Below are 7,760 nucleotides of genomic sequence, written 5' to 3'. Positions count from 1 at the left end.
AAACTTGACTTTTGTTTTTGCTTTTTTTTTTTTTTGGTTTTTGGGTCACACCCGGCGGTGCTCAGGGGTTACTCCTGGCTGTCTGCTCAGAAATAGCTCCTGGCAGGCACGGGGGACCATATGGGACACCGGGATTCGAACCAACCACCTTTGGTCCTGGATCGGCTGCTTGCAAGGCAAACACCACTGTGCTATCTCTTCAGGCCCTGACTTTTGTTTTTTATTTCAGATATAAAGATTTCTCTAAAATATACAAACAAAAGCACCAAAAGCATATTATAATATATTTTGGCAGTGTTTTACAAAAATATTGAACTTCATTTGCTATTACTATAATAATTGTCAAAAAATTTTTCTTTTGGCTTTTGGGTCACACCTGGCGGCGCTCAGGGGTTATTCTTGGCTTTGCCTTTTGAAGTTGCTCCTGGCTCAGGGAACCATATGGGAAGCCAAGAAATGAACCCAAGTCCATCCTAAGTCCGCCGTGTGCAAGGCAAACTTCCTACCGCTGTGCTATCTCTCCAGCCCCATAATTGGAAAATATTTTCTTTTTTGAAAATATGCACTTAAACTAGTCATTTTGTAGATGTTTAGGATATTATAATCTGAAAGAAACTATTTATAAATTATATATATTTGTGCAGAAAACAAGTATTCATGATAACAAAATATTTTCTTTGCTACGATATGTTTTTGTAAGAACACAGGTCTTATGATTATAGTGGAGGTCCTGCTCCATTTCATAAGAACTTATCACAGTATTTAGAATGTGGCAAATTTAGGAACATGAAAGGAGCAAAAAGCATTTGGTGATGGTTTTGGCGGTGATGGATATCAAATAGACAAATAAGAATTTTTAGGTTCTCATTTTATTTCTCCTCCGTGCAATCACTGACTTGGATCTAACATGTCATGTTGGTTTTATCATGTAGACATATGTGCCTACTCTCTCAATTCCTTCCCTGAGACTTCTGCATGTCTTGTGAAAGCTCATGCCTCATGAACCCTATGTTACCATATAGCAGTAGAGACATCCCAAATCTCTTCCAGCTAACTGTTGCCAGGAATTTCAATTTGTAGGCTATAACTCCAGGTTAAATTTGAGCATCAGTGTAAGGAATGGAGGAAAATATTGTTTATGGACAGCACTGTCCTCTGGAAATATGAGTCACACTTTTTTTTTTTTTTTGGGTCACACCTGGCAATGCTCAGGGGTTACTCCTGGCTCTATGCTCAGAAATCGCTCCTGACAGGCTGGGGGGACCATATGGGATGCTGGGATTTGAACCACCATCCTTCTGCATGCAAGGGAAATGCCCTACCTCCATGCTATCTCTCCGGCCCCCATGAGTCACACATTTAATAAAATATTTTATTTGGGGAGCAGAGAGTACAGTTGGTTGAGTTCTTGCATTGCATGCTGCTGACCCAGATTTTATTCCTGGCATGATTTATGGTCTCCTACCTCCAGCCCTGCTGCTAGTGATCCCTGAGTACAGTCTGCAGCACCCCTCAACACCCTTACTTTTTTCCCTAGGACATATTAAAAAAAGCTAGGAATAAAGTTAATGTTAATATATTCTCCTTAATCCAATACATTCCCAATTCAGTAACCTGTTGATGTTGTGAGAGGTGGTTCTAAGATGCCCCGTGGGTTCCAAAACCCAGGGATGCTGAAGTCCCCTTTATAAAATGGTTTAGTGTTTGTATATAATGTGTACACATCCTCTCTTACTTTTAAGCAATCTCAGATTATTTATAAACATCCTATTCAATGCCAGTGCTCTATAGTTTGATATCCTGCTTAAGAGTAATGATGAGAAAAATGAACTAAACTATTTAGAACAGATACAATATTCATAGGTCTAACTACACAGTATATAAAGGTTGGTTGAATCTGCAGATGCTAAGGTCATGGGTATAGAGGATTCCCTGTATTTTCATTTCAATGCATCACCAATTATTAATAAGACTTTTTACATTTTTACTTTTATAAATATAAAATTTTGGGAATCTGGTGTGCATTTTACACTTATAGTTCAAATTGATGTGTACGAGTCACTTTTCAAGTCCTCAGTGGCTGTATTGAGCATTGAGTGGCTATTGGATTGGACATTGAGTGGTCATTCAATTAGATAACATAGCTATATGGAACAATTGGTTTTGTTTCAAAAATTGGTTTTGCCTTCAAGAGGGCAGCTGTAGTTTGGACAGTGGGCTAAAAATGAAATATGAAAATCAGCTTATTTAGTTTTTTAAATGGATCACCTAGCAAATGGATTTTATTTGCTGTCATTAGAACATTATTTGGTCCTGAACACTACGGTCTCCCAGGGAAAGACAGTGAACCCTTATCACAGATGAATGCAGAGTCAACATGTTCTATGTTAATAGTAGTGAAGGCACAAGAAAGATAGTTAAGATGCTTATCTTGGGGGTGGTGAGGTGGCACTAGAGGTAAGGTGTCTGGCTTGCAAACGCTAGCCAGGGAAGGACTGTGTTCGATCCCCCAGCATCCCATATGGTCCCTCCAAGCCAGGGGCAATTTCTGAGTGCTTAGCCAGGAGTAACCCCTGAGCATCAAATGAGTGTGACCTGAAAAACAAAAAAACAAATAAAAAAATGCTTATCTTGCAGACAACAACCTTGATTTAAATTGTGGCACTGCATATATTCACCCCTGTCTTGCTAGGAGTGATCACTAAGCACTGGTCAGTGTGACCTCAAGCCCTCTCCTAAAAACGTAAAAAAAATTAGAGATGAGGAAATTTATGTTCATAAGGTCTACTTATACCAAGAACCCCACACATTAAAGCATTCTATAAACTACTTTTATAAAACAAGGAAGTTTAGGTTATTTGTTAAGGTCAGAGAATCAGTGTATCAAGTTAAAATTCTATTTATTTTTTTTAACTTTAAGGAATGTTTCAGAACTATACTTAAGTATTTGCTTTTTTTGAGGGGCCACACGGGGCTGTGTTAGGGCTTCCTCCTGGCTCTGTACTCAGGGATCACCAATGGATAAATCTGCATTTCTTTCTTTCTTTCTTTTTTTTTTTTTTTTTTTTTTTTGATTTTTGGGCCACACCTGACGTTGCTCAGGGGTTACTCCTGGCTGTCTGCTCAGAAATTGCTCCTGGCAGGCACAGGGGACCATATGAGACATCGGGATTCGAACCAACCACCTTTGGTTCTGGATCAGCTGGTTGCAAGGCAAACGCTGCTGTGCTATCTCTCCGGGCCCTGCATTTTTTTTTTTTTAAGGCACAACTCTGTGATTTAACAAGAATATTCCCTACCACACTTTGAACAGCATTGAACAGGAAGAACCTCTGTTTCTGAGGGGTGCCTTTCTAGAAGCAAGATGCCTTTGGGAATTCCATCACCCTTCCCCCTCTATGTAGCCTCATCTGATCAGACAACATACTGGGATCTTTGGTTTGAAAGGAACTAGTAAAGCTCTTGCTTTTTAAGAATTTGATAGAGACCAAATTTGAGAAAGCGGTACAAAATGTCTAAGTCTTGGGTTGCTGGTTACAAAGCAACCACAACAAGAACAAAAAAAAAAAAAAAAAAAAAAAAGAGAGAGAGAGAGAGAAGATTGTATACTTAAAGAATAAAAGTGATAGATTTCTACTGAACTAGTGGCCTGAGATAACAATAGAACAAGGTTTGGTTGTATTTTTCCCTGTGCATTTTTTTCTTTTAAATTTCAAATCTGCGTGTCAGTGTTTCTCTATACAATGTACACAATGTGAGCTGCAACGTCTTAAATGTTTGGCAGGACATTCTTGCTCATGACATCACATGCTGGGAAGACAGGGAGGCCACTGTAGGGATGGCCCCAGGGAGAGACGGCATCAGAGCTGCCATTGAGATGTCCCCACAAAAGAGTGGTGACAGCCAGATGTGCCTCTTAAAGGAGACTGAACCAGAATTGTGGTGGAACATTGGCACTTGTGGCTTAAGGCTTGAATAGAAGTTCTTGAGGAATTTATATTTCTTGACCTGGGCAGACTCACAGAGTTCAGGCATTGTGTGCTCCACTGTTGGAGTGCAGGGCAGATGGGGGGATTTGTGGCCCATTCTTGAAATGAAAATCGTGGAAAGGGGCTCAGCACAGTGGGTAGGGCATTTGGCTTGTACATGCTGACCTGGGTTTGATCACCAATATTCCATATGTCCTCTGAGCCTGCCAGGAACAATTTCTGAGCAAACACTTTCGCGGAAAAGTTAAGCCATTTCTAAATGATTGTCTGAGGTCAGAATTGCTCAGGTTTTGCATCCATGGGACCATCATGAAGAGACGTGAAACAAATCCTGAAAAATCGCATCATATTGTAGACTAGTGGTAAAGTCAATGTGTTTTTCTTTCTTTCTTTCTTTTTTTTTTTTTTTTTTTTTGCCTTTTGGTTTTTGTGTCACACCCAGCAGCGCTCAGGGGTTAATCCTGGCTCTATGCTCAGAAATTGCTCCTGGCAGGCTGGGGGGCCATATGGGATACCGGGATTTGAACCACCGACCTTCTGCATGCAAGGCAAATGTTTACCTTCATTCTATCTCTCCAGCCCCAAAGTCAGTAAAGTTTTTAAAAATTAGTTTCCACATGGCATAAAGAGCAAAACAGTTCCTACATTCTGGATTGCATCCCATCATGCTCTTGGCAAAATACAGATGCTGGTAACACACTCTCAGGGGCTACAATTGCTGGTCAAGGCATATCTTCAGTAACAAATACTCAACAGAGAAACTTTGAACACTAGAAACACTCAACAAAAACCCAAAATCACCCATTATTTTATCATGATGATTACCAAAAACTTCTGGCAATACTATATTTATTCCTGGTTCTGTCCTCAGGAATTATTCCCATTGGGTCTTGGAGGACAGTTCTGGGGACTAGTTCTGGGTATTGAACATGGAAGCATCAGCTGAATGCAAGGCAAGCACCTTGCCTACCACAATACTATCTCAGCCCCTCTTTATAGAAAAAACTTTTTTCTTTTTGAGTGTTTTATTTAGTTAAAGAATAATGATTTACAAAGTTAGTGATAGTTGAATTTTAGGCATACAATATTTCAACACTAATCCCAACCACCTGTGTCCACTCCCATCACCAGAGCTCCCATATACCATAATCCTCCCACTCCACCCTGCCTGCCACCTTGACTGGCACATTGCAAAGTTTGATGGTTGCACTTAGATCTCATGTTTTCAGTGCTGAGTCTGTGTTTTGGGTGTACAGCTGTATCATTTCCCCACATCTCAAAATAATTGAAACCCTGATCCCGTTCCCCCTTGACTTCTCTTTCTCATATTTTTTCTTTCTGCCTTCATTTCTTTCCTAATTTATCCTTCTCTTCCTTAACCTTAGGAATCAAGGGTGATGTAGGCATACTCTCTTTACTACATTATATCTTCTCATTCGTTTTTTTTGTATACCACAGATAAGTGTTATCATTCTATAGAAAACACTTTCATATGTTTTCCTAATACAGCTTTTTTTATTTTTCTACATAATAATTAAAAATTTTTTTTGGAGATTACCCCTGGCTTTTCTCAGGGCCTAATCCTGATTCTGTCTCTGGGGTCACTCCTGGTGATTTTGGGAGACCAAAGTGGTACTAAGAATTGAACTGAGATCTGTTTTTCTGGTTTGTACTATGTGCAAGGCAAATGCCTTACTAGTTTTATTATCTCTCTGGCACCAGATTTTATTTTAGTTAATTAATGTAGCATTGAATTACTGAATTATGTTGCAAGTTGTGAATCACTGACAACACACTGGCCAGGAGATGACTCAAAGGGCTGGAGTGCATGCATGGCTCATGAGAGCATTTAGTCTATTCTTGGTGGCTAGTGGGCAAGACCCTCAGCTGCCACATTAGGAGCCGACCCCAAGCATTTTCAGGTTGAAAACTGGCCCCCAGGGGTTGATCCCATGATGGTATGCTTCAAGGATAAAGAAACCCTGAATCTCCTAGGCCACGGGAATTCCCTTTCTTCCCCAATGCTTACTGTGCCTATCCAAAAAAAAAAAAAAAAAAAAAAGTGGGGAGAATGCCAAACCCTACCACTCAGCACCCATACTTTTTCTTGTTTTGTTTTGATTTGTTAGTTTTTTACTTTATTTTCCTTCTCTTTTTTCTTCCACTTTTCTCTTTCTTTTTCATGCTTGTGGTTATTATTTAGAGATTTATTTTTCCTTCTCTTTTTTTCTTCCACTTTTCTCTTTCTTTTTCACACTTGTGGTTATTATTTAGAGATTTATTTTTATTTTTATTTGCTGGGTCCATTTTTTCTTTTTTCTTCCATTTTTCTTTCTTTTTTTTTCCCTCTCTCTTCTTTCTTTTTTTGGTAGTTGTCACCAAATTTTTTTCTCCCCCTTTTCTTATCCTTTTTATCTCCAATGACGGTGGAATGGATGTTCAATCTACAACAAGCTATAAAGTGGAGACCAGTTGCACTAGCATACTGGGGGGTAGAGGAGGAATATATGGGATGCATACTGGGAACAAGGGCGGAGGGAGGACAGCACTGATGGTGGGAATGCCCCTCATTCATTGTCACTATGTACCATAAATGATGCAGTGAAAGATTTGTAATGCACGTTGGTCACAATAAGAAATAAAAAAAAAAGAAAAACTGGCCCCAAACTGGAAAAAGTAAAAAATTAACATACATGTAGGCTATATTATTACTAAAACTCTAGGTCTGTCATTCTCCATATATTGCATCCTTTGTACCTCTCTACACAGCCTACACCCACCCTCCTTGCTCTTCTGGTAACCACTAATCGGTCTAAAAAGTTTATTTTTATTTAGTTAGTTTTTTTTTCTCTGTGAATCTAACAGAAGAATTAAATTATACTGTGTTTGTGCATGCACGTGCATTTTTTTTCTGGTTTAAACAAAAGAGCCTCTAGACTTTTCTATGTTAGTGAAAATGGTAGGTTTTAATTTTTCTCTCATAGCTGAATAGAGATAGTTCAGTGGACTCAAGCATATGCTTTACATATAAAAGGCTTGGGTTCAATCATGGCATCACACGGTCCTCCAGAACTGCTGGGACTGATCCCCAAGTACATAGTTTGGAATAGTGCCTGAGTATCATTATGATCCCCAAACCACACCCTCATCATACATACACTATATATATTCACATATATATTCATCAGTTGAAGGGTAAAAGAAGAATTTTAAACATCTGTGTGTCTTCTATAGCTTATTATAATTTACTCAAAAATAGTTCTGAGTAATAAAATTTGAGTAATAAAGTTTCTTTAGAATGTCTTCAACGTAAATAGGTAAAATCTTTGCACATCTACATGATGATTGTATTGTGTAAATACTTAAAAATGTTTGCTGAGTGCTCGCTTTGGCAGTACATATATTAAAATTGAAATGATACAGAGAAGATTAGCATGGCCCCTGTGCAAGGATGACATGCAACTTCGTGAAGCATTCTATATTTAAAAAAAATATGTTTGCTGAATTCCCTATTCCAGTGTTTTAAGAACAGTTTAGTTCTTTGTAGGTGGATGCTTAGCTTTCTCCAGCATTTACAAGAGAATGCAGAATTTAAATTTACTGTGCTGTTCTTTAAAAATTATTTGAAATATTTACAATATAATGTATTTAATTTATATAAATAATTAAAATGTAATTTATGAACTATTTATAATGCAACTTACATTTAATGACCACATTATTCAATATAGAATGATCAAATGTAAAATTCTATATTTGTATAAGAATCAA

At 38.2% G+C, this 7,760-nt stretch overlaps 1 non-coding gene across 1 annotated transcript; it reads left to right on the top strand.

Annotated features, from left to right (window-relative positions):
- The first annotated feature begins 7,368 nt into the window (after positions 1–7,368).
- Positions 7,369–7,475, top strand: LOC126013035 (U6 spliceosomal RNA). The gene has a single exon (XR_007497371.1). It is a non-coding gene; the product is annotated as a U6 spliceosomal RNA (small nuclear RNA).
- Positions 7,476–7,760: the final 285 nt, after the last annotated feature.

The sequence above is a fragment of the Suncus etruscus genome, chromosome 6, assembly GCF_024139225.1.
Source record: "Suncus etruscus isolate mSunEtr1 chromosome 6, mSunEtr1.pri.cur, whole genome shotgun sequence".
Lineage (NCBI taxonomy): Eukaryota > Metazoa > Chordata > Mammalia > Eulipotyphla > Soricidae > Suncus > Suncus etruscus.
This window is presented reverse-complemented; position numbering and strand designations above follow the sequence as displayed.